Consider the following 27,416-nt stretch of genomic DNA (forward strand, 5'->3'; position numbering starts at 1 on the left):
ACGCAAGCCATACCTCCCTGGAAGCCGCCGGGTGTCTAGTTTTCAAAAATGCCTGGGTTTGCTAGGTTTCCCTAGATGGCCGCCGCGCACCGGGCCAAAAACCAAAGTGACCCCCCTTGCAAAACCAGGTGGTTTGGCGATAGGCCATCTTGATGTCGCCTCACTACGTTTGGGGCCCTTGCCTGCCGCGGGAACTTGGGCCTCCCACACAAGTGAGGCACCATTTTTACCGGGAGACCTGGGGGAACGCTGGGTGGTGGTAAATTTGTGTGAGCCCGGTGATGCCACTACTTTCCACCCCAAAATGTGTGAAAAAAGTGATTTTTTGAGCAAAATTTGAGGTTTGCAGGGGATTCTGGGTAAGGAAACGTTGGGGGATCCACGCAAGCCATACCTCCCTGGAAGCCGCCGGGTGTCTAGTTTTCAAAAATGCCTGGGTTTGCTAGGTTTCCCTAGATTGCCGCCGCGCACCGGGCCAAAAACCAAAGTGACCCCCCTTGCAAAACCAGGTGGTTTGGCGATAGGCCATCTTGATGTCGCCTCACTACGTTTGGGGCCCTTGCCTGCCGCGGGTACTTGGGCCTCCCACACAAGTGAGGCACCATTTTTACCGGGAGACCTGGGGGAACGCTGGGTGGTGGTAAATTTGTGTGAGCCCGGTGATGCCACTACTTTCCCACCCCAAAATGTGTGAAAAAAGTGATTTTTTGAGCAAAATTTGAGGTTTGCAGGGGATTCTGGGTAAGGAAACGTTGGGGGACCCACGCAAGCCATACCTCCCTGGAAGCCGCCGGGTGTCTAGTTTTCAAAAATGCCTGGGTTTGGTAGGTTTCCCTAGATGGCCGCCGCGCACCGGGCCAAAAACCAAAGTGACCCCCCTTGCAAAACCAGGTGGTTTGGCGATAGGCCATCTTGATGTCGCCTCACTACGTTTGGGGCCCTTGCCTGCCGCGGGTACTTGGGCCTCCCACACAAGTGAGGCACCATTTTTACCGGGAGACCTGGGGGAACGCTGGGTGGTGGTAAATTTGTGTGAGCCCGGTGATGCCACTACTTTCCCACCCCAAAATGTGTGAAAAAAGTGATTTTTTGAGCAAAATTTGAGGTTTGCAGGGGATTCTGGGTAAGAAAACGTTGGGGGATCCACGCAAGCCATACCTCCCTGGAAGCCGCCGGGTGTCTAGTTTTCAAAAATGCCTGGGTTTGCTAGGTTTCCCTAGATGGCCGCCGCGCACCGGGCCAAAAACCAAAGTGACCCCCCTTGCAAAACCAGGTGGTTTGGCGATAGGCCATCTTGATGTCGCCTCACTACGTTTGGGGCCCTTGCCTGCCGCGGGTACTTGGGCCTCCCACACAAGTGAGGCACCATTTTTACTGGGAGACCTGGGGGAACGCTGGGTGGTGGTAAATTTGTGTGAGCCCGGTGATGCCACTACTTTCCCACCCCAAAATGTGTGAAAAAAGTGATTTTTTGAGCAAAATTTGAGGTTTGCAGGGGATTCTGGGTAAGGAAACGTTGGGGGATCCACGCAAGCCATACCTCCCTGGAAGCCGCCGGGTGTCTAGTTTTCAAAAATGCCTGGGTTTGGTAGGTTTCCCTAGATGGCCGCAGCGCACCGGGCCAAAAACCAAAGTGACCCCCCTTGCAAAACCAGGTGGTTTGGCGATAGGCCATCTTGATGTCGCCTCACTACGTTTGGGGCCCTTGCCTGCCGCGGGTACTTGGGCCTCCCACACAAGTGAGGCACCATTTTTACCGGGAGACCTGGGGGAACGCTGGGTGGTGGTAAATTTGTGTGAGCCCGGTGATGCCACTACTTTCCCACCCCAAAATGTGTGAAAAAAGTGATTTTTTGAGCAAAATTTGAGGTTTGCAGGGGATTCTGGGTAAGGAAACGTTGGGGGATCCACGCAAGCCATACCTCCCTGGAAGCCGCCGGGTGTCTAGTTTTCAAAAATGCCTGGGTTTGGTAGGTTTCCCTAGATGGCCGCCGCGCACCGGGCCAAAAACCAAAGTGACCCCCCTTGCAAAACCAGGTGGTTTGGCGATAGGCCATCTTGATGTCGCCTCACTACGTTTGGGGCCCTTGCCTGCCGCGGGTACTTGGGCCTCCCACACAAGTGAGGCACCATTTTTACCGGGAGACCTGGGGGAACGCTGGGTGGTGGTAAATTTGTGTGAGCCCGGTGATGCCACTACTTTCCCACCCCAAAATGTGTGAAAAAAGTGATTTTTTGGGCAAAAAATGAGGATTGCAGGGGATTCTGGGTAAGGAAACGTTGGGGGATCCACGTAAGCCATACCTCCCTGGAAGCCGCCGGGTGTCTAGTTTTCAGAAATGCGTGGGTTGGAAAGGTTTCCCTAGATGGCCGCCGAGCCCTGGGCAAAAAACCAAAGTAACCCCCCTTGCAAAACCAGATTACCTATTGTTACTACAGCGTGAGAATTTAGGAATAATACTGCAAAGAAAATGTGGCAGACAATTTGAGGTTTACAGGACAATGGGGATAAAAAATATTTTTCAAATCACTAGAGAGACATCACCATGAACTCCCAAGGGTTTTCGACAATATCTACAGTTGGTGGGTTATTCTTACATGGAAAGTGTACCTTGGCAGAGAAACAAAAGACAAAGATTCCTGCACAACCATCTATTCCTCAAACACACACACATACTGGTTGGATTTGGCACGAGGGCAAGTCATGGTTCAGTGTATTAAATTTTATTAACAAGAGATTTCACAAAAATGAAATGCACTGTCCATAATTAAATTCACAAAAAACCAAACCAATGACTTGCAGCTCGTGAGCTGTAAAGCCACGTCAAGGCACCAACCGCTTTACAGGCCATTCACACACCTTTCATACGTGATACAAACAAGACCATTCGCACCACCAGGTACAAAAGCAACACAGTACAAAAATCACCAAAAAGGGACAAGGTACACCCTGCTTCAGAAAGACAAATATTACTGCACAGTCATCTAACCCGCAAGCACACACACATACTGGTTGGATTTGGCACGAGGGTGAGTGATGGTTCAGTAGATAAAATTGTATTACCAAGTGATTTCACAAAACATGAAATGCACTGGTAATAATTGAAAGGGCAAGAAACTGAACCATTGACTCACAGCTCGTGAGCTGTAAAGCCACGACAAGGCACCAACCTCTTTACAGGCCATTCATACACCTTTCATACGTGTGAGACATACAAAACCATTCACACCGCCAGCCGCGGGCCCATCACATAACAAAACTCACACCAGCACACAGCGCCATTCAAGGGCCCATCACTTTCACACGCCCACAATCCAGACACAGCAACTACACAGGCTGAAGGATTGCGTGGAGTGGCACTCAGCTAGCAGTGTGTGTAGTGACCAGCAGAAAGTCACTACTCACACACAGCCAGCCAAGCACCAGTCGACACACACCGCTAGCCAAACGCCAGTCCACGCACACCGCTAGCCAAGCGCCAGTCCAGGCACACCGCCATCCAATCGCCAGTCCAGGCACACCGGCAGCCAATCGCCAATCCACCTACACCGCCAGCCAAGCTCCAGTCCACGGACACCACCAGACAAGCACCATTCCACGCACACCGCCAGCCAAGCTCCAGTCCACACACACCACCAGACAAGCTCCAGTCCACGGACACCACCAGCCAAGCTCCAGTCCACGGACACCACCAGCCAAACACCAGTCCGCACACACCACCAGTCCACACACACCGCCAGCCAAGTACCAGTCCACGCACACCGCCAGCCAAGCACCATTCCACGCACACCACCAGCCAAGCACCATTCCACGCACACCGCCAGCCAAGCACCATTCCACGCACACCACCAGCCACGCACCAGTCCACGCACACCGCCAGCCAAGCACCATTCCACGCACACCACCAGCCACGCACCAGTCCACGCACACCGCCAGTCCATGCACACCGCCAGTCCACGCACACCGTCAGCCAAGCACCATTCCACGCACACCACCAACCAAGTGCCAGTCCACACACACCAACAGCCAAGCGCAAGCCTACACACACCGCCATCACATTTTGGATTTTTTTAGAAAAAAATAAAAACACAAACAAATTGCAAATAGATACAAATCTTCTAACAGAAAATCAGCAACTAAATACATTGCACTAACACCAACCTTGAAACAGAATCATATTTTCCAAAGAATACAGACCAGGCAGTTCACTTTACCACTCATGAATCTTCCCAGAAGTTTTTACGCGTGTGGTACGCTCGGAAACAAGCAGAGAGACACAGTGCAGGATGAGAGGGACAATCGGGGCAGTACATACGACTCTCCTTCCGCAAACCTCTTCGCCAACAGACTCTACATCTCCTACTGGGAAAATCTTTTGCGGGTGTGGGAGGAATGTGATCTGGAAAGTGGCGTTCTTTCAATCTAGCAACATCCTCCACCAGTCCAACTCTAGGAACACTTGCCTGTTCCACTACAACAAGGCTGCCTATTACAGACTCCTGAAACTTAGCAAAAGTCATCTTTGACTCAGGGCAAGAATCCTGGAACACAACAAAAGCATTAAACATTGCCAAGTGGAAAAGATGGATAGCCAACTTCTTGTACCAAGTGTAAGCCTTACGAAGAGCAGTGTAAGGTTCCAACCTCTGATCTACTCTGTCAACACCACCCATGTACCTATTATAGTCTAAAACACATACAGGTTTGCGCGCTTCAGCGACCTGACCCCAAACAGTCACAGGTGCAGTGCTTTCATCATGGATGGAAGTCAGCATGTAGACATCTCTCCTGTCTGTAAACTTCACAGCAAGAAGCTCCTGGCAACGCAACGCACTGCACTGTCCCCGCACAAGCTTTTGACAAACAAGTTCTTTCGGAAAACCTTTACGGTTACAGCGGACTGTGCCACAAGCAAAAGTGTCCACTTTGGCCAATTCCCTGAACAACCGTACACCAGTGTAGAAGTTATCTACATATAAATGGTGGCCTTTGTTAAAAAATCCTCTACCAAGTTCCCAAACAATTTTCTCAGTCACTCCAAAAGTGGACGGACAACCAGGGAGGTTAAACCTAGATTCCTTACCGGTGTACACCCTGAAATTAGAGACATATCCAGTCCTACTGTCACACAGCATATACAGCTTTATTCCATAGCGTGCCCTCTTACTAGGAATGTATTGCCTAAAAACCAAGCGGCCCTTGAACAACACCAAAGACTCATCCACTGCAATTTCTCTACCAGGGGCATAAATCTCAGAAAATCGATCAACAAAGTGATCAAGGACAGGCCTAATCTTAAAAAGACGGTCACAATCAGGGTGATCTCGTGGCAACGCTAAACCATTATCTACAAAGTGCATCATCCGAAGCAGAAGCAAATACCTGTCACGACTCATGACTGCCGGAAAAATAGACGTTGCCATCAAGGGACTGCTAGACCAATATGAAGCCAAAGATGGCTTCCTTAGCAAGCCCATCAAAAAAGTTAAACCCAAGAACTTCTTCATCTCTTCAACATTTGTGGGAGTCCACCGGGTAGCTCTAGAGTGTGGCTTAAGACTGGCACTGTTGTCCCTCAAAAACTGTTCGGCATACAAATTAGTCTGCTCAACAATCTCTGCCAAAAACACATCGTCCATAAACAACTGAAAAAAATTTACAGGCAAAAAGTTCTCGGTATTCACTCTAGACCCTGGAACACCAGTAAACTCAGGAAATTCCGGCTGCACCATGCCAGGGGCAACCCAGAGGTCATCACTTTCAACGGGAAGACTTGCAGCCCCAGCCTGCAGCCCAGATGTCTCTTGCCGCACTACACCAACGGAAAGGCTTGCAGCCCCAGCCTGCAGCCCAGATGCCTCTTGCCGCACTACACCAACGGGAAGCCTTGCAGTCCCAGCCTGCAGCCCAGATGTCTCTTGGCGCACTACACCAACGGGAAGCCTTGCAGTCCCAGCCTGCAGCCCAGATGTCTCTTGCCGCACTACACCAACGGGAAGCCTTGCAGCCGCAGGCTGCAGCCCAGATGCCTCTTGCCGCACTATCGGCACATCAGTCTCCTCCTCTAACACAGGCACTTCATCCGCACTAAGAGTATCTTCATCATCCGATGACCCCATACGGAGAGAAAACTCACTGCCAGAATCGTCCCCTGCCCCCTCTCCCTCAGAAGCAGAGTCAGTCTCTGACTCAATATCAGAGGAAGACTCAAACAGCAAACCAACAACCTGCAGAGCAGTCATCCTGCGGCTAGCCATTATACCTACTAAGATGGAAGACTGCACAAACAAGTCAACAACAACCAACAATGTGCAAACCAAGTAAGTAAAGAAATGTGTACCTTATATCAATAAGATCAATGTACTCAAAAACTATACAATCCAAAATCAAAAGAGACAGCTGCACTCACCAGAAACAAACTCTGCAGTGACACAGCAAAGACCAACGATATCAAACTAGAAAGAAGAAAAAAAAACAAATTACTCACAAGACAACAAAATACACATCGTGCACCAATGCAAAAAGTTTTTGAAACTCAAAAACCAAACATACTGCTATTATTACACCATTTGCAAAAAAAAACAGGCAGAGAAATCAAACACATTTGCATTGTACAAAAAAACAGTCTCTTACCAAACTACACAAACAGCAAAACCACCAGAACCAAAACGTCACCGTGAACAGAAGAAAAGCCTTCACCTAGAACAAAAAAGTAAACAAAAAAAACATTACAATTGGAAATCACAAAAAATATAACAATAAACATTATAACATGCCATGTCACTACCCAAATGGTCAATCGGTTTGTGTGCCAGGTCAGGCAGAAAACAGCAGGAAAAAAAAGGCTATTCAGTCCCGGGGCAGGTGAGCCAAATACATATAACAAATTGCACCCTGGAAGCGAGGGGTCACTTCTATTTCTAATTGAACTAATTCCCTGGTGTCTAGTGGGCTTTTCTGCCCCCAATGGGAGCAGAAACGGCAAAAAAATAAAACCGATCTGCCCACAGAGGGGGCAGAAAAGTCTTCAAAACATTTAGGGGCCCAAGGAAGCGACCCTTGCCCAAGGGGTCGCTTCCTACAATAATATTTATATCCCTGGTGTCTAGTGGGCTTTTCTGCCCCCCCCCCCCCCAAGGAGCAGAAACGGACAGAAAGACGACCGATCTGCCCCCAGGGGGGGCAGAAAAGTATTCTAAATAATTAGGCCGCAAAGGAAGCGACCCTTGCCCAAGGGGTCGCTTCCTACATAACGAAATAGACATCCCTGGTGTCTAGTGGGCTTTTCTGCCCCCCCTAGGGGCAGAAACGGGCAGAAAGAAGACCGATCTGCCCCCAGGGGGGGCAGAAAAGTCTTCAAATTATTGGGCCCCCCAAGGAAGCGACCCTTGCCTAAGGGGTCGCTTCCTACATAGCATAAACGACATCCCTGGTGTCTAGTGGGCTTTTCTGCCCCCCCTGGGGGCAGAAACGCGCAGAAAGCGGACCGATCTGCCCCCAGGGGGGGCAGAAAAGACTTCCAAAAATTTTGCCCCCAAGGAAGCGACCCTTGCCTAAGGGGTCGCTTCCTACATCGTAAAAACGACATCCCTGGTGTCTAGTGGGCTTTTCTGCCCCCCCTGGGGGCAGAAACGCGCAGAAAGCGGGCCGATCTGCCCCCAGGGGGGGCAGAAAAGACTTCGCCAAATTTTCATCCCCAAGGAAGCGACCCTTGCCTAAGGGGTCGCTTCCCAAATTCGAAATACTAAATCCCTGGTGTCTAGTGGGGCATCCCTACTCCACGATCGCGACGCTGTGCGCGATCGTGGAGCAGGAATGCCCTGTATTGAGACATCGGGGGAGAGGAAATACTCTTTCCTCTCCCCCGATGCCTCAATACTACAGATTTCACCGCCGCGGCCCCCACCGGACGACAAACACCTACCTCTGCTCCCCTTGGACGCGCTGGAAGAAATGGATTCCAGCGCGTCCAACGCTTCCTGATGACGCCGGCGCGCGCTGTGCGCGCTGACGTCATCAGAAAGCGTGGGGGGGTTCGGGGGGGGTCGGGGGTGGCAGCGGAAGCTCTTCCGCTGCCACCCCCGTAAAGGGGGGCAAGATCGAGGCACAAGGGGGGGAGCGCCAGCGCTTCCCCCGGGGGCTGTCCTCATGACGGAACGGTTCCGTCATGAGCACAGCCCAACCGATGCTCATGACGGAACCGTTCCGTCATGAGCATCGAAGGGGTTAATTAGGCCCTACAACATCTAATTACCTAACACAAAAAAACAGCCAAGATAAAACCTTCAATTTTTTGACCTCTCTCCCCCAAGAGAGTCAGAACCCAAATGTATGCCTTTCGGACCTTTGAACAGTGTAATAGGCAATGAGAGAATAACCCTGATAAATGAGTGATACACACTTTAAAACAGGCACTTACCACTGACTCATCCAGGTGCTGGGTTAATGCTTGGTAATTTTCAGCTGCTAATTACTCACAATGTTAATGCTTGGTAATTTTCAGCTGCTAATTACTCACAATTGTGTTTATTGCATGTAATGTATGCATTTACTACCAGCAACATCAAATAGCAAATTTTGTACTAAAGTCAAAGACGGCACATTTTAGCACCGGCTAGTTTCTATTTTGTTAATTTATGCAGATTTACATAGCGCGAACTCGACCCGAAGGTATTGAAGCGCTTTACATGAGCACTGGTTACGTTACACAAGGACACAAGCACCGCTGAATCTGGTGCTGATATCCAAAGCATGGCGGACTGCACAGTGGTATCCCAGGCGGGATACTCCTGGGGGCACGGCAGAGCTCCCATCTCTCTACACAGTTTCAGTTTGGTTTACAAAGTTCAGGAGACTCCGGTCTCCCACCCAACAATTATTCTGGAGGCTCGCCCTTCATTCCTCGCCCATCTCTTAATTACACAGTGTAAATATTCAGACAGCCCTATTATTGACGTTAATCCCAGGGCTGATAAGGCAGGCTTGAAGAGAATGGGAATGAATTGGTGTACGGATAAGCCGCGGCTTCTCATTAGTCACCCAACGGCAATCGTGTATCTCACACCCCTAATACGGCCTCTCAATAGAGTGCATGCTAATTGTTTTCTGCTTAGCCATGTTTCGTCACAAGGCGCTCTCCATTGTACTCATGTGATGATCAAACACCCTTGCATGTCATTTGCTTGTTATTACGTCGACCTTCCTGCTGGGTTTAAAAAATAAACTGCCATAATATCAGCTGTGAATGCCGGCTCGTGCTCTTGTTTCACTTGAACCTCCCTCAGGCACGCTGAGAAGTAGAAAGACATTTAAAAACAAGCGCTGAAACACAAACGTGGCCCTGCGGTCACGAAAGTGAAACAGTACTGGGCTAACACGTGGGAGGGGTGGGGGGAGTGCGAGAGAACACACAGCAATTCCCTTGCGGGAGCGAGCAAACATATGTTGCCAAAGCTCACTCTCGCAAGGGAATCGCCAGACGTGCACGCATTGCCATTGAAAGCAATGCAATGCGTGCACGTTTTTGGCTGAAAACCTGAAGCGATTTCTATAGGTCTTTTTCCTACGCAGCGCATGCGCGTTGCGTAGGCGAGACCTAATGAATGTGTCCTTGTGTAACGCAACTGGTGCTCATGTAAAGCGCTCTGATACCTAATACCTTTGGGTCAAGTTCGTGCTATATAAAACACCACAAAAAAACAAAAAAAAACTTTAGTGTAAAGAAAAGCTCAGATTGTTCCCTTACCAAGCTGTTTTACCACTCTTTGCAAAAGGTTAAAAATGGGTTTATCACTTCCAAAGTCAATCAGTGAAAGACACAATGAGTGTGTGAAAGTCTGATGAAAACATTTAACTTCCTGACGCTAAGAACATAGGTTCTAGAGGAAACGGTGTTGGAGCTAAAAGCTTCAACTGCTATTGATAGAGAAAGATCAGAGCTATAAAACACAGAGAGAGATACACTGTCAGGCACTGGCGTAACGAAAATTGAGGGGGCCTCCCTGCATGGTGGGCCCCCTCCAGGCTCAATCAGGAGCTCTCTGGCCAGAGTGCAGTGCTGAGGGGGTCCCCTGGAGCTTGGGGCCCCCCGCACCGCGGGGGTTGAAGGGGGCCTGTGTTACGCCCCTGCTGTCAGGACAAGTTGGAGAACAGTGGTAGAAGAAACAAACTAAGAATTCTGAATGTACCAGAGGAGGACCAAAGGGAATGACATCAAGACACTTGTTATAGCTCTTCTCAAAGTAGTGGGAGTGTGGGAGGGCATAGAGGAAGATCTGGTCAGGGATATCCAAAGGGTTTGTTGGGACCCATTCAGAAAGCACCCCAGCAGAAGTAAGCCTCAAAGGATTTTAGTGAATTTAATAACATACTCTGTAAAAGAGTAGATTTTATCCAGGGCATTACCAGAAATCTCTAAAAAGCACGTGGATTTAGTCTTGAGATTAGGTCTGCCAATCCAGAGCCACTCTAAATAGGCAGTGGGAGTTGGAGAAATGGTTACAAGAAGTTAGGAAGCTAGGTGTCACTGCTCAGTTGAGATATCCTGCCACCCTTAGGGAATGTATAATAATAAAATGCTTAACTTAAGGGACACTAGGGAGGCAGATGAACTGATTGAAACCATAAGGAAAGGAAAGTCTTCACAAGGATAACAGCATATACTTTTACGCTAATTGATTTACACTGTTACGAAGTTACACAAGCTGTGGGCGATTTAAGAGTCAATCTGCCTTGGTTATTTATTTATTTTTATTTATTTTTTGCAATCCAACAAGCCCTTAAAGGTTTGTTGAGGCCATGAGGAAGTATGGGAGGGTTCTCGGGGGGGGGGGGGACTTTAGATGGGAGCAGAGGGAAGGGGAGCACATGGTGGTGAGCACAGTGGAAAAAAACACTCAGGAATCTCTTTCAATACCAATCATTTTTCAGACCACTGTTCTCCCCAACAGTACAATATGTTTTCAAATTAAACGCAAGGTAGTAAATTCTCTCCTGGAACGTAAATGGGCTTTGTACATGTAGACGGCAATAAATGAAATCAATACTATTTCTGTACATAAGCAACTCAACATCTCAGATCATTGTTTTGCAAGACACACTTTTATTGGAAAGGAATGTTTAGATTTGTTTTACTACACAGAGGTGGGTCCAGTAAGTAGTTTGTGCAGATCAAACTGGCCACAGTAAAGGGTTGGCTATCATAATAAAAAAAAAAATGGTGGAGGCTACTATAACAGAGAATGTCACAGACAAGTTAGGTGGATTTGTAATTGCCAGCCTTCAACTAACTGATAAAAGACACACCTTAGTGGAATAATTTGGTCCTAATGTGGAGGACATTGAACCTCTTAAAATGATATTTCTAAATTTATTAGAATTCCCGTCTTCCATTATCATGGCAGGCAATTTAAATGCTATCATGGACAACAACCTAGAGAGATCAATTAATAGTAGAGTTAACATGTGTTAGACCTGGCACCATTGGCGTGGGTCTCCCTTCCATTTTTCGCTGTTGCCTCCTCTGTTTTTGCTGGTGTTAGATGCTCTGGGCACTGTGCCACTGCCATTCAGTGCCACAGCACTAATGCTCCCTGTGTAAATATGACATGTGAATTGGTATATCCATGATTGGCTTATTTGGTTTACCTGTTAGTCCCTAGTAGCGTGGCCTGTGTGTGTCCAGGGCTGGTAAACCAAATGCTGCTGGTGGGCCTGCAGCGCTGGTTTGTGCCACCCACAGAAGCAGCTTGTAAAGTGTGTTTCAGACCTGCCACTGCAGAGTCTGTGTGCAGTCCAGAACTGCCATCTTGGCTGTGAAGTGCACCCACTTCCCAGCCCCTGAACCTTCCCTTGGCATCATGTAAGTCACCTCTATGGTAGGGTGTATTGTATGTGTAAGGTAGGACATGCCTTGGTGTGTGTAGCTTGTCCTGGTAGTGAATTACATCCAATTTCGTTTTCACTACTGCAAGGCTACCTGTTCCCCATAGGCCAGGATGGGCAGTTTTGATTATTACATTCTATAATCCTAAACTGACCCAAGGAACATGGTAGAAAAACGAATTTAGTATGCCTGAGCTCAGAATATTAAAATATATCTTTTAGTGAAGTTTATTTTTATATTCTGTGTTTGAAAGTAGCTATTTTCTTGCCAAAGCCTTCCAGTGTGCTCTGCTGTTATGTGTATTGGCTGTCTGGTTTTGGAGGGACAGGGCAGGCTGAGTGAGACCTGGGTTGAATAGAGAGATCTGCATTTGGAGTATGGGGAGGGGTAGCTCCTTGACCTGAATTGGGCTGTGCCTGGCAAGGTGAATGCTGGCTCCACCTCCTACTGTGTGTCTGATGGCAGACCCCCTCTTTCTGAAAGAAAGGATGCATCCTGGTAAACAAAGTGCTCCAGGACTGAGCACAACTGGTTCTGGCTGGGTTCAGTGACTTGTAGCTTTTGCGAACAGAGACTTTTGGGGTATAAAAATCTGTGCTGAAACCCCTACAATTGGTATTGGTCCTGGACATTAAGACAAACTTCTGTCCGTGTAATTGAAGGAATCTGCAGGAGGTGACTATCCTTGTGCTTGTGTGCTGTTTCTTGGATTGGCCTGCAGTGGTTACCATTGGACTTGGAAGAAGAGGGAAAATGACTTTGAGAGAACTTGTATTAATCTTTCTAAAGCAATCACCCAAGGGCTAGGAGAGAGCTAGCCTCCTGCTGAAGTCTCAGGCACATCAGACTTCAGCACCAGCCTCCTGATTCCTCCCAGCGAGGATTTCTATCTGCAGGTGAGGCTCCTGTGAGTTCCAGGGCCTCTAGTTCTACTACAGAGAAGAGAGTGCTGAAATCGATGCTAACGCACATTTGCAAGCCGCCGCAGCTGAAAGTACACTGGAAAATCATCACGCTGCTGACGCTGAGTGTTCGCAACCAAAGATCGATTGCATGCTTGCGGGCTGCCTAGTTCTTGCTAACCCCACAGATCATCGCATCGAGATCATCGCATCACGACATCGCAGCACGGACTCTGGGCGTCCTCCAGTTTCATCGCATTGCATCAGGATCGTCGCTCCCTCGCGGAGCGCCATTTCTCCGCATCACAACCCGATCGCACACACAACAGGATCGTTGTCTCGTTTCCTTCCTCGCAGCAAGGAGTCATCGCATCAACGGCCTAGCGTGCAGAAGTTTTTTGCCTTGTCCCCGCATGCATCAGCAGATCGGTGCATCGTCTCCTCCCTCGCAGCAAGGATTCATCGCATCGCCGGCCTCGTGTGCAGAAAATCATCGTTACAGCTTCTTTGCGACATTTTGTTGATTTTGCTACGAAATCCAGGTACTTTGTAAGTAAAAGGGTCGCAGAGACCACTGCTTTGAACTGAACTCCTCTTTGCACACTTTGAACTATTTTTGCAGCATGTCAAGAGTAATCCTATTTTACAGTATTGTGGTTTTTTATCGTTATTGGTCTTGTGTTAAGTCTATATATAAAGATACTTATTTTTTATAACTACTTATGTGGTGTCCCTTTGTAGTGTTCTTCACTGTGATACTGTGTATGGTCATAAATGCTTCACACACTGCCTCTGAGACTGTTCCCATGAGGCACAGGGTCAAGACTGATTTGCATATGGCTGGGTTCAAAGTGGAATGGCATGGTGAGCAAACGATGGATTTAGGCGCAGATCTCTGTACTGGGGTGAATGTATGACATTGTTCTGCATTCGGTCCATCAACTGTTGTTTTTACATTTGTCACCCCGAGTTGGACGGGTATGCTCAGACGTGAGTCCCGTGCTCTCCATGCCACTGGAATCAAGCTATCCTGGCTGAAGAGGGGTGAAACCCTGAAACCGGTCCTAGGATGCTTGGTTCCAGTCCAGGGAGGACCTGGCTTGGCAGTTCGGGCTTGACTGTTCCCATGAGGCACAGGGTCAAGACTGATTTGCATATGGCTGGGTTCTAAGTGGAATGGCATGGTGAGCAAAAAAAACGATGGATTTAGGCCCAGATCTCTGTACTGGGGTAAATGTATGACATTGTTCTGCATTCGGTCCATCAACTGTTGTTTTTGCATTTGTCACAACGGGCATGCTCAGACGTGAGTCCCGTGCTCTCCATGCCACTGGAATCAAGCTATCCTGGCTGAAGAGGGGTGAAACCCCGAAACCGGTCCTAGGATGCTTGGTTCTAGTGAGAAAATTCGATTTTCGATCGTGTTCGAATCGACCCGCCGCCATTTTATGTTGCCCTCACTCAGGCAGCACGGCGAACAAAGTCTATTCTGCTTTTCCTGCAGCTTCGTGTCGAAATAAGCCTTCTGCCTCTATTTACAAAGCTGGTGCTAGGACTGGCCGAGTACACTAATCCCTGTCTGGTTTTTCTAATCCCCGTCTCAACTATCTGTTGGTTCACACTATTCTTTTCTGACTTTATTTTATCGTCTGGCCTTCGCTGTCCTCTGCTAGCATTCTCTTGTTTCACAACTGTCCTCCAACACACACAAACGTATCTCGCCACCTGCAAGTTAGTTGCAGATCTGTTAATGAATTAGTTCGAGGGAGGGGTGACAAACACAGTTGGAGGAGAGGTTTCTTCGAGTCATCTGACACTTTGTTTTCAAACCTTTTCTATTGGTTCTGTCCTGTTTTCCAACTTTTCTTATTGGCTCTTTCTTATATGTTCTGGGTGTGTATTTGGTTAATGTATATTTCACGTATGTGCTATATAAGATTGTGTGCCAGTCTCCTGAGAACCTACCTTGTGTACTTCTGGGATAACTGTACTAGCTGCAGCTAATAAATCCGATCTTCTAACGCCTAACAGAGTGTCCCGTGTCTCTGTGTAGCTGAGCAGGAGAACCCGGAGACTAAGGCGTACCCTGCACCGCCAGGCCCAAAAGGTTCTGGTTCTTCACTAGTCCAGGGAGGACCTGGCTTGGGAGTTTGGGCTGAACTGTTCCCATGAGGCACAGGGTCAAGACTGATTTGCATATGGCTGGGTTCAAACTGGAATGGCATGGTGAGCAAAAAACCGATGGATTTAGGCCCAGATCTCTGTACTGGGGTGAATGTATGACATTGTTCTGCATTCGGTCCATCAACTGTTGCTTTTGCATCTGAGATAAGCCTAGCTGCTCGTGCTACGTTACCACAGGGTTGAGCAGGGGTTATCAAAGGGTGTAGCCCTCTTACTCTGACTTAGGAAGAGGAGTCCCTACTTGGACAGTGGCCAGCCATTGCCAACTAGAGACCCCCATTTCTACCGACATGTCCCTCAAAATGCAATCATATATTAAAACATGATCGGACAGGTAAGCTTGTTCAATGTATGGAGAATAAGGGCTGAGAAGGACCGAGGAGATATATTCCATAATAAAAGCTACGGTCATTTATCCTGGGTTGACTATTATATTTAGTTGATCAAGCCACATGTGAGGACATTCAGGAGATTAAGCACATAACAACTTACTGTTATTTTAGAAATGAAATCCACCAACAGGTGATATTCAAAGAGTAGGACCTTAGATCGTACACTTCTGCTTGATCAGGAGGTCATTGGCATCTTGAGTAGAGACGGAGGAGTTTATGAAATTAAATGTAGGTTTGGCTCCTTTGCATTTAGTGTGGGAGGCCTTTAAGGCATTTATGAGGGGGAAGCTAATTAGAATATCAGCTCAGAAAGAACAGACATATAGAAGTGAGATTGAGGGACTAGAATTTGAAATGGGTCAATCGGAGAGGCAACTACTGGACCAGCAGCTTTCAGCTAATAAAAAGGCACTATTGGAATGAGGGTTACAAGAGAGTGAGGATCAACTTACCTTGTTAATAGAGACTAGAATAAGGTCAGGATGGGTGGTGAGCAAAAAGGGCCATTTTAAATACAGAGAAAATGCCTGGAAGCTGCTGATTTGCAAGAATAAAACAGCCCTAGGTAGGAATGTTGTGAGAGAGATACAGAACGAGGGAACAGGCTCATACCTAAAAAATAGCCTAAACATTGAACAAGCTTTTCTTAATGTTTTTGAAGAATTATGTACAGAGAATTTGGTGAAGGTTAATGAATGACTTGAGGGTGACCTATTAGATAAACTCAGACCATCAAAAGGCCTGTTTAGACTAGGAAATTGTACAAAGTCAAGTCTGGCAGGCAATCTCTAGCAAAAAAAGGAAAGCAACAGGCCCAGATGGCCTTCCCAACTAAATCTTTGAGGTGCTGAGTTGTTCAAGTATACCCGTCATGACTAGATTGTTTGGGGATATTTCAGAGAATGGGAGACCTATGCCACAATCATGGGATGTACCCACAGTAACATAAATCTTAAAACCAGATAAAACCCCCACCTCTTGCAAGGCCTATATCGCTCTTTAATAATGATTACAAAATCTTCGTTATTATTCTAGCAAAAAGGTTGAGTCAGGTGGTGGGAGATCTAATCCATGAGGATCAGAAGGGATTTATGAGGGGAAGAAACTTGCATGAGTTGATATATGAGTTAATAAGTTCAATAGATTTAGACACAACCTTTAACGTTCCACTTGCTGTTTTGACATTGAATGCTACTAAAGCGTTTGACAAGGCCAACTGGTCCAACTGAACGCAGCTTTAAAACTCTACAATTTAGGGGGATATATTCTGGAGGGTAAATCAGCTGGTTTATAAGAATCCCTCAGCTATTATTCTCTTAAATGGTAGGAAAACACCAGAGTTTAAAATAACAAAAGGTGCGAGTCAGGGTTGCTCACTATCTCCCCTGCTATTTAATCTATATATTGAACCACTAGAACAGAAGCTGAGAAAGGAAAGTGCAATAAGTTTCTTAAGCTATGACATCTGGGAAAATAAAGTTTCCCTTTATGTAGACAACTTAATGATCTATACTACAGATATTCAAACCCATCTCCCAACCATTGAGCAGTTGGTAACAAATTTTGGTGAGGTGTCAGGTTATTCAGTGACCCCCTCAAAAACTGAAATAATGGTGTGAAATGTAGAGGGGGAGAACCCGTTAATTGAAAAGAAAATTAAATAGCTTAGAATCAAAATCACACAGATTTAGACAGGGTCGCAGAATCCAATTTTAAAAAGATGTTTGAGGATCACAGTAATTTGGTAATGAGTTGGTTCCACTAACTGCTAACAATATTCAGTTGCACCAGTAAAATGACCATCCTGCCAAAATTCACCATTCTCTTCAACTCAATATCCCTGCATTTTAAGAAAGAGTGGCTGGAGAAGCTGCAAGGTAAAGACAACACCTTTATTTGGCCATCAAAGGGAGCAAGGGTCTCCTGTGAGAAGCTTCGAAGGTGACTAGACAAGGGAGGGGTCTCACTGCCAGAATGTCTGCTTTACGCATAGGCTTTATAGTTAACCTATAGGTGTTTAATAACGTAGAGGGCTCAGGTGTGGGCTGCCTATTTAAGGCAATGTTGAAAGATGTAAGACGATGTAAATCTCACTTCGTGTATATGTTTGGGGACGTGAAATTTTACAAGAAGGTGGGATTAAAAGTCCTGGAGACGATGGCCTTTTTCTGGTCACAGATAAGATGGACCACAAAGCTTCTGTACTATAGTAGGTATGCACATGGTTGGGAGTCCCTGGATGCACAAAAATGCTTGGGGGATAAGATAGCAACCCTGATTAGGGAAATGGGTATACAATGTTGGAGCAAATTACAACAGGATGACAAGCATCTCCCCTGGATTGATTTACAGAGGGCGACCCGGGGTAACATCTCCAGCTTTAAGTTTCTTCGATTAAAAAGCTGGTTCCAAGTTTTGAGGAAGGGAATGCCAATGAGCTGGAACAACAATTCCTAAAAGTGAATTAGATGAGGAAATAAGTCTTGTTGTGGAACTGGCTGTTACTGGACATCATGGATGGGGACTTTTTGCCAAGGCAGCAGATCCAATATTTATGGCAAGTATCATTGCATACACTTTATAGCATGGGAAAATCTGCCTATTTAAGAAGGAACCATTGTTTCTCCCTTCACAGAGTGTTCTGAAATTCCCCCAAAATTTTGAAGCTTGGGAAAAGGGACTAGGCATTCTGCATGAAGTGTGGTTTTGAGAAAGCTGGTGACACGTTTATGGAGAGTCCTAGGATACAGCAGTACTGGGAAGAAGTGAGTAAGATTACAAGCAACATCCTGCGAGTAAGTATCAAGGTAAGTCTTGGTTAAAAAATAAATTGGGAGCATGGAAGAGATCGTGAATCTGAGTAAAGGCAACAATAAATTGTTGTTCTATTTGATACTGTTGGCAAGGTGATACATTTGCAGAAAATGGGTATCTAATGTATCTACCATCAAATATGAATGAATTGATTCTGTAATTTTAAAAGTGGATACATACACCACAGCTGCAAGAAGATTTCAGATATGGCAGCCGTTGATTATATGGAATGGGGTGGAACATCAGGAGAGAGAGATTTAAGATAAAGAAAAACCCATGGAGGAAAGCTAGTCTAATTGTCTCATGATTACATCAGATCTGGATCTTACAAACCTGGTTGGTACGGGTCAGGTTGGAAACGTCGATAGAATCTTCCCAGGCTTGGTAAACTCATGACTCCTGGCAAGATAAGTGGGCAGAACAAAGGGGTCAGAGGTTGGCAGCAGGAGGTAAACGAGGTGAATGAGAACGAAAAATGAATAACTAAAGCCACCACTCGGACTGTTATTTATCGGGTGCGATAAATAACTCCCTTTATGTGTTTCTAGGGAATAACATGTAGAATTTGGTATTTACTGTACCAAAATCTGCATGGCAAGATAAATACTGTACACTGTTTCCCTGTTAAATTGTGGCAGGTTTGACCTGCCTTATTTGATGATGGGTGAAATATTTGACACACATGGCGACTACAAGAAACAGTGAATACAATCCAACTCCTCATTCCAATGCCTGCGCAAACAGGAGTTTACCCAGGGATGGGAAAACACTGGCCCACTTGTAAACAGAGCCTTCATTTACTTTCCTTTTGTAATTTTACATCCCACCCTATGAAAATAAAACCCCTACACATCTTAAATATCCTTTCAATGTGCTTGCTTTGCCTTATGCTGAACATACCCAGGCATTGATCATTCCCCTGTGTGAAGGTACTCAGGTCTGAAGGAAGAATATTTTTCTGGAATGTGGAATTTATAACAGCCCATCTGATATTTTTCTGGGCGTTCAGAACTACCTACACGTGTTTTTTGCACAACTTGTAAACTACCGTATCAGCATTACCTTTCTGCGAGCGTTGCTATCCATGTGGATGATGCCACACGCCTCTTTTAAACCCATTGTATGCTCTTGAATAATAAAGATAAATCAACAATACTCTCAAATATATTATTATAAGTCTGAAACACTGGTTTTGCAAAGGTAAACTTAAACCTGAAGTCTAAAGTCAAACTTTAGACCTGAAGTCTAAGGGCCCTGCAGTCATGGGGGAGTCTTCGCACTTGAGGCAGATCTCCACAATGATTCTGCTCTGAGTGCATACACTCTGCCTCGACTGCGGGGCATCCGCCATGAGTGCAGAGGCCCTTTGTGAATAAGGCCTGCTGTTTAGACCTAAAGTCTATCTTTTGACCAGAAGTCTAAGTTTAGACCTGAAGTCTAACTTTATACCTGAAGTCTAAACTTAGGGCCCAATTTGTAAAGGTAAACATAGACTTGAAATCTAACTTTAAACCTAAAGTCTAAGTTTAGAGCCTCTGGTCTTAAGTTAGATTTCTAGGTCTAAACGTGACTTTAGGTCTAAAGTTAGACTTTAGGTCTAAACTTAGGGCCTGATTACGAGTTGCAGCGGAGCCCAAACTGTACAATGTTGCCCAAGGACTGCCAACTGTATTATGAGTTGGAAATGCACAACTCGTAATCCGGTCGGCAGTCCTATGGCTTTTTCCATGGCCGTGCCTTGAAAACAGGCATTGCAATGAGAAGGCCCTAATGTTCCAGAATCGTCAATGGCGTGCTGGAAATTGTGGGGGTACAGACAGGGGGGGGGCACATGCTGTGCCCCCTTGAATGTATCCCCATAGTGGGGCGGCCTTTGTTCCCACTGGCGGTGGACAAACTAGTAATTTGCTGAGCGGGACTGCACCATTTCCGCCCAGCAAATTGCATTGATGGGCAGCAGTGCCACCGCCAAGGAACAGCGGTTCCCTGGCGCAACCCATGGTCCACCGCCGGCGCGACTTTGTAAGTTGTGATACGGCAGATGGCGGACCCTCCATTGCTGCGCCACCGTAACTTGTAATCAAGCCCCAAAGACTTTAGGTTTAAATGTAAAATTCAGGTCTAAAAGTAGATTTCTTAACTAAAGTTAGACTTTACATCGAAACCTAGACTTCAGGTCTTAGTTTACCTTAATGAATCGGGCCCTCAAACGTCAGGTTTAAACTTAGACTTCAGATCTAAAGTTAGACTTTAGATCTAAATTTAGGGCCAAATTATGAGTATGGCAGTCCATAGGACCACCAAACTCGTGGTGGAGGTGTGGTGGCGGTCAGGGACCACCACACCAGTGGTCTGACCACCGTATTACAACTACAGTGGTCAGACCATATTAGGACCACCGCAACCACCAGGCATCCACGATCCCTGGCGTGGTGCTCTGAGGCCGCAGTGTGCTTGGTGGTGCCTCTGCAGCACCGCCAAGCATAATAAGAGTTGACTGTCAGGTACCCTTTTCATGGCGATGAGACCACCATAAAAAAGGTGGTGGAGAGTCAACAAAGAGGGCTCTTTAAGCCCCCTGTTGCCTCAGGGTCTTGGGATGCATTTAGGGGGCATACAATGTGCCCGCTGTCTGCATGCACCCCCTGTTCCAACACAGCATGGACTTTACAGTCCATGCCTTGCTGGATCGCGCTGTGGCTATCCCATGGCAAATGCAGCGCCATGGGAAACCTGCCGCAAGATTTCCTGCCCGGATTACAACTTGTAATCCGGCAGGAAGTCATCAGTGGAGTTTATTTCCGTGGGAGCGGGCAGTGGCATGGCATGGCGTGCCGTCCCGGTCCCACACCACCAAACTCATAATCAGGCAAGGCTCTAGGTCTAAACTTAGACTTCAGTCTAAAGTTAAACCTTAAATCTAAACTTACACTTCAGTTCTAAAGTTAAGCTTTAGGACTATGTTTACTTTGTGAATCAGGCCCTATGTTTTTGTGATAATGTGATCCCCAAATATTAAAGCAGAACTGCTAATGCTATAGGAACCCTCTAATTTTTATAAGCATTTAATGAAGGCAGAGAACAGGCAAGCTTAATGTCTGTGGGTGGTTAGACCAGAAGAAAACAGCAGTCGTTTTTGATGACTGCAGTTTATAGTTCATCAACAGACTTTGGCCCAAAGAATGAGTGAAAAAAGGCAGAAAAAGGAAGAAAGTAGTAAGAAGGGAAAGACAGGAAAATAATGACAAACAGAGCAGTCGGGGATAAAAAGAATATAAAAGAGTCAAAGAGAAAGGAAGTGAAGGGTGGATGAAGAAAGAAGCATAATGTGAATTTAAACCTAGGTGTTCTGCAACCTTGGCATGGGGCATTGGGTAGTGCATCTAAGAAGAACTTTGGGCCATCTGCTTATTATATATTTATCCATTTTTTGTTTTACAAATTTAACACTGCATTTAGTCACAATTTTCTACTACACGGTAGTGCAGCATATATTCTTTATTCACAGTATTTTGTAAGTGCCAATTCAATGTATCCTGAAACCAGCTTTTTGTGTTTTGTTTTTGACTTCGCCGCCATTATAGTAATCCATCTATCCATCATTCATTTCATGTTCAGTAATAAGAGTGGTTAATTTCCGGCCCTCGAGAGATTATCACCAGCTAGTACAGCTGAAAATGCACCACGCACAATTACAGACATAAAAGGCTTAACACCCATTACTCAGAAAGAAGCTATAATTGCAGCGGCTTCATACAAAAAGATGTGCCTACTGCTTAATAATTTGAGAAATGAAAACAGTTTTCAGCAAAGTGTCCTCAAAATTGAAAAGAACACATTAGTGCTGAAGATGTTCATATTTGTCAGAATACTTGCGAAAAAAGGCACAAACTTCTGCTAATTATGTTGAGTCAGCCAATTATCTTTGTTTTGTGTTTCTATGGCTACAGTCCAATGACGTAGGGAAGAGAATCTACATGTGGTACTATTCATCCGCCTTCCTACTCAGCTTCTGTGAGGTTTTTGCATTTCCACAACACCAGCTGGTCCCTCATAGCTCAAATGATAATTTCGTAGGAACCGACGGACAGAGCAAGGACTTGTGAACTGCTAAGGAGTCACTTAGGCATGTGCGGAGTTCCATAGCTCCATGGCTCGTACCTGCGCATATGTGTTTTTAAAAACATCAAGTAGCTGAATGTAGGGTGTAGTTATTCATTATTCAAAAAATGCTTTAGGTCGCACAGGGCAATGAGAGGGAATGCCGCTCATTGACATCATTCTTGTCCCCTACTAACGGGCAGATTTACAAGCCACTTGCGCCACATTTGCGTCACTTTTCCCATGTTAAAAGTGACGCAAAAGTGGCGCAAGGGGCTTGTAAATAAGCCCCTAAATGTCCTATGACCAAACTGATATTCTTGGAGTCTCCACCAATAAAAAACAAGCATTTGCAATGCAATTGGTCTCGCATTTGTTCCAGTTAGAGCAGTTGGCATTGAAAATGCCAATGTCTTTTACTATAGTTTTTTTATTTTCAGTGGAGTGATTATATTTGCTTAGCACTATTGCCACTGATATGACCTTGTGGCACTGGAGAACCCGAAAATAGGAAATAATGGAGGGGAGACTAGAGTAATATGCTACCTGAAAAAATTCAAGTAACAACATCCTAGAAAAAGCAAACAATTATATCGTAAACTTGTATGTCTAGCAGATCTGATAACAGTTTGCCGCTATTATTGACAAGTCGCAATGAACTGTGATGTATTTACATTTCTGGAAAACAAAGAGGTCTCAGTTAACAAGCTGATGCAGACTAAAACGAGAATGTGAGAGATGGAGGGAGGTCCTGGGTTATAGCCACTGTATTTAAAAGAAAAACACCCTGGAACTGCTGTAACATCCTTATGTAGAGGACACCCAGTACGGCTCTTAAAAATCTCAGGATCTCCCACAGTTGGCACGCCCCTCCTTCTGGAGCATCATAGAGCACCAAAGCAGCCAGGACCACCATTAGTGTTGCTGAATATGGTCCCCAAGCTGTTTAACTATTGATGCATTCAGATTTATTCAACTCCTCTACGGGTTCTTTTAAAGTCACCTCATGAAAATCGTTTAGCACCCCAGATCAAGAACCAAGAGAAAGGTATAGAGGCTTTCCATAGACCTTGTGGGTGGGTGGCTGACACACCTGAGGGTCCAGCATAGATAACACTGTTCATCAATGCACAGCTTTAAGTATTGTCCTTGGTAAAACAAGAAATAAAACACCACATGAAGATGAAACTGACCAGTAGATGGCAATGCTTGTAGGTATCAACCTGAATTCTCCTCCTGGGATACACTCCCATTCGTAAAAGGTTTTTTTTTTAATGAATACATTTATTGTATCAATTAATAAAAATCGTTACAAAGAAATCGGGCGAAAATATCTCCGCCCACACACTTTCTTCAATCTAAGTAATACATAATTAACAGATCTAATAATCATGACTAAAACATGAACAAAATAGATCTAATAGTCATAACACTAAAGCAATGAGCAACAGATAAAAGAGATATAAAACATATATTAAAACTGTAGTCTGATTCTAGTCCGTGACTTTGCCTAAAAGTTCTTTCACCTGGTGTGCAAATTTCGCTAATCTGGCCAGTTCCATTGGGATCTCCAAACTGAAAAGAAGTTTCTTGGCATCTGTGCAAGTACGTGTGTCATATTTTAAAAACAGAAGTTTCAATAAAGTGCAACGTGCGTGATTTAACAGTGACATATGCAAACCAAGTGAACCATAGATTCCTCATACTGGTGACACAGTCTACAAGTAGTAACCGCCTCTAATGTTTTCCAGCGAGTGTTGATATCTTTTATCAGCAATACTATAAGTCTCACTGATGAGATTTGCTTAAAATTGTCTTATTCAAGGCCGCATCAAGGTATGGCTGCCTCAATCGATCATGGTAGGAGCTAGCTAATATCCTAAGGTTACTACTGGAAGACTCCAGTTCCTTCATGTCATCTTCCTTGGATAATAGTCTGACTTGTTTTTTAAAAATAGATTTTAGAATTCCAGGTTGATGAATAAAATCCTGCCAATTAGTCAGATCAAGGTGCAGTTCAGTGCAGGTGGTGAGGAGGCCGTCGGTCCACAAATTATTGCCTTTCATAAAAATTTATTTCGGAATTGCTTTAATTGTGTGCGGCGGTGTTGCACAGACCCCTCAATAATACCAAACAATCGATGCCCAATGTTCGCAACTTTGTTTGTTTAGCCCGAATTCAAGTCGTACCAAAGCGTTCCGGGCGTGGGCTGGAATCTGAAAGATCTGCTTAAATGCTCGGCAGTTGACACTTTCCATGATGTTAATTAGTGCCGCAGGAAATACTAGTTAGCCGTATGTGATTGAGGGGAGTAGGTTAGCTCTTATAACCTTTCTGATGGGTTCATTTGTCGGGTTACTTAGTTTGGTATTCATTTTACATAGGGCATAAGTCACTGCCTTAGCTTTTGATTTGATGGATGCAGTGTGTGCTGTGAACTTCCCATTACTCATAATCCAAACCCCCAAATAATTATATTTGGTTGTTGTTCCTATTTTCAAATTGCCCATTCTCCATTGTTGTTTAAGTTGGTTTGCACACTTCCCGAATATTACTACTTTTTTTTCCAGAGTTTTATATAGCGCGAACTTGACCCGAATCCAATCAGGTATCAGAGCGCTTTACATAGCACCAGTTACGTTACATGAGGATACATATTTTGTCTTTCCTGCGTTTGCTCTTAAATCATTTTAGTTGTTATAGGTGCTTAGTGCATCCAGTGTTCTTTGCATTTGTAAAAGTTCTGTATGAAACAAAGATACACTTCCAAGTCCTTAGTCTTGTTAACGTTATCACCACATTTAAAATCTATGGTACGTAACAAATGCTCTGTTGGCTGAAACTAAATATGAAGATCTATAAGCAAAAACCTAGATATAAAAATCTCAAAGCATAAGCCTGAGTATCCCTTTATGCTTCATGAAAACAATCCCATCTGGGAAAGACATGCTAATAGGTTCAAATGTATGCGCTTTTGTGAGGAAGAAATTGGCGATGAAGCAGGAAGAGGGAGCCCAGGGACGCCACAGCTCAGGTAAGTCATTTTCCTTACTTTTAAACATCTTCAATGATTTTAAAAGAGGATGGGTGGGAGGCGGGTGGCGGGCAACTCTGCTTCGCCATGGCGTGTGCGTAGCCTGCCTGCTACGCCTACTTCGTGGACCACGAAGTAGGCACTACGCACACTCCGCGGGTGGAGCGGAGCACTGCGCCCACCCTTAGCCTCAACCAGTACACCAAAAATGACAGCCCAGAAAGCAGGGAAGAAGGCCGACCTGCCACCTGTTGCCATCCTGACGACGGCAGCACATAGCAGAGAAACGAGCAGCACAGCAGCGAGTGGTGAGAATATCAGTGCGATAGTCCAAGAATGCTTAAGATCTTTTTCCCCGTTGTTGCTCAATGGCTTGGGTGTGCAAGGGCTGGGCACAGTGTGCATGTAGCCACAAGGGGGTATCGGGACTACCATGGCACCTGGTGGACCCTGGCGGCACACAGCAGGTGCGATTACAGAGCAACGGTCAAGGCCGGCTGGTCCCGAGCGAGGGGGCAGACAGGTCACGCAGGAGATAGGTGGGGGAACGGCATCCCCCGTGGCGGCGTGGGGCAGTGCAGGTAGAGCAAATGACCCAGCGAGAGCTGGCCAAGCTCCTGACACATACACTAGACCATCACCGGGCCCCACATCACTGACCATGAAAGCTACTGGGCTGGATAGCTTTATCCCTTTAGCAGTGAAAGAAAGAATATGGCAAAAAGAATTCATTGATATGTTTTACCTGTTAGAGATACAGTTATGTGGGTTGGATTTGACATTGTGCGATAAGAAAGAGGAAGATAGGAGGGAAAGGAGAAGGAAGAGAAAAGAAAGGAATTGTGATAACTGGTTAGATGCGTTCAGAATCATTGTCTGCATTATTGTAGAAAAATTCCCACACAGCGTGGCAGACGTATGGCTGAATGAAGCTAAAATTCATTGGGCACAGAGGCAGTTCCCTGGAGACGTGCGGCTTGAATACGATAAAGGTTTTAGACTAAAAATGCAGACGCACCCCGAAATTGAATGGAATGAGGAGGACATCTCTGGTTTCATTCACAAAATGATGGCAGCAAAGGAGGCTAAAGCATGGTCAGGGAAGAGCGAGCAGCCCTTTCGGGGGTCATTTTACAAAGGGAAGGGCAAATCATTTCATAGACCCAAATCATACAACAACTGGAAACCGCCACCAACCAATGGGCCGGTGGCTGTTTGCTGGAAGTACGAAGCCAATGAGTGTACATGGGGGACTTCCTGCAAACTTCAACACATATGCTCCATTTGTGGGGTGGACACCCAGCATCCGGATGCAGATGCCAGAGAGAGCAGCGAGGGTAAAAGAAAGAGAAAAAGAAGAAACACTAGTCCAGAGCAAGAGGAGTGGGGGACCGAAAGATATTAGCAGTTACTGGTTAGCGGTGTCTCTTATCAACACACTCCAGCTTAGGCCGCTGGCCAACAAATATCACAATAAGAACGAAGCGGCCCCATTAGTGAGGGGTTTGAGGAAGAATTTGTCATACCATTTGAAGGTCCCCTACCCAAAGGAAATGTAAAGAACCTGAAATCAGCATTACAACACCTCGAGGTGGTGCACCAAAAAAGAGGGAAAGAAAAATCCATATGAAGGATTCAGGGCCCCCTGCCTCTCCCAGTACCAGATGGATTGGCAATCTCACCTTTGGGGGTGGTTCCCAAAAAGGGGGCAGGACAGTTCAGACTCATTCATCACCTCTCCTTCCCTGATGGGGAGTTGGTTAATGATGGGATCAGTTCAGATGCATGTTCAGTGGGCTGCACTACAGTAGATGATGCCATCGACTTAGGGCGTCAGGCCAGGGAGCTCTCATGGCAAATGCTGACATCAAGTCCGCATTCCGTCTCCTCCCAGTTCACCTGGCCAGCTTCCACATGCTGGGTTCTCATTGGGAAGGGGCAACTTATTTTGACAAAGCAATGCCAATGGGTTGTGCGGTGTCCTGCGCGCACTTTGAACAATTTCGCACCTTACTAGAATGGACATTACAGGACCGGCATCCCGCAGGGGGCAAGCTGCGCTACCTTGATGACTTCCTGTTCGTAGGCCCCACCAGGTCAGTG

The 27,416-nt window shown here is 45.9% G+C and overlaps 1 protein-coding gene across 1 annotated transcript in view; it reads left to right on the plus strand.

The window, feature by feature from the left end:
* LOC146855952 (solute carrier family 23 member 1-like) overlaps positions 1–27,416 on the plus strand; it is a 1,135,305-nt gene that overhangs the window by 81,997 nt on the left and 1,025,892 nt on the right. Inside the window, exon 2 of the mRNA XM_085653904.1 lies at positions 17,999–18,170. The gene's annotated coding sequence lies outside the window, so the exon portion shown is untranslated. The remainder of the gene's footprint in view (positions 1–17,998; positions 18,171–27,416) is intronic.

This window comes from Triturus cristatus, chromosome 4_1 (assembly GCF_964204655.1).
Source record: "Triturus cristatus chromosome 4_1, aTriCri1.1, whole genome shotgun sequence".
Classification (NCBI taxonomy): domain Eukaryota; kingdom Metazoa; phylum Chordata; class Amphibia; order Caudata; family Salamandridae; genus Triturus; species Triturus cristatus.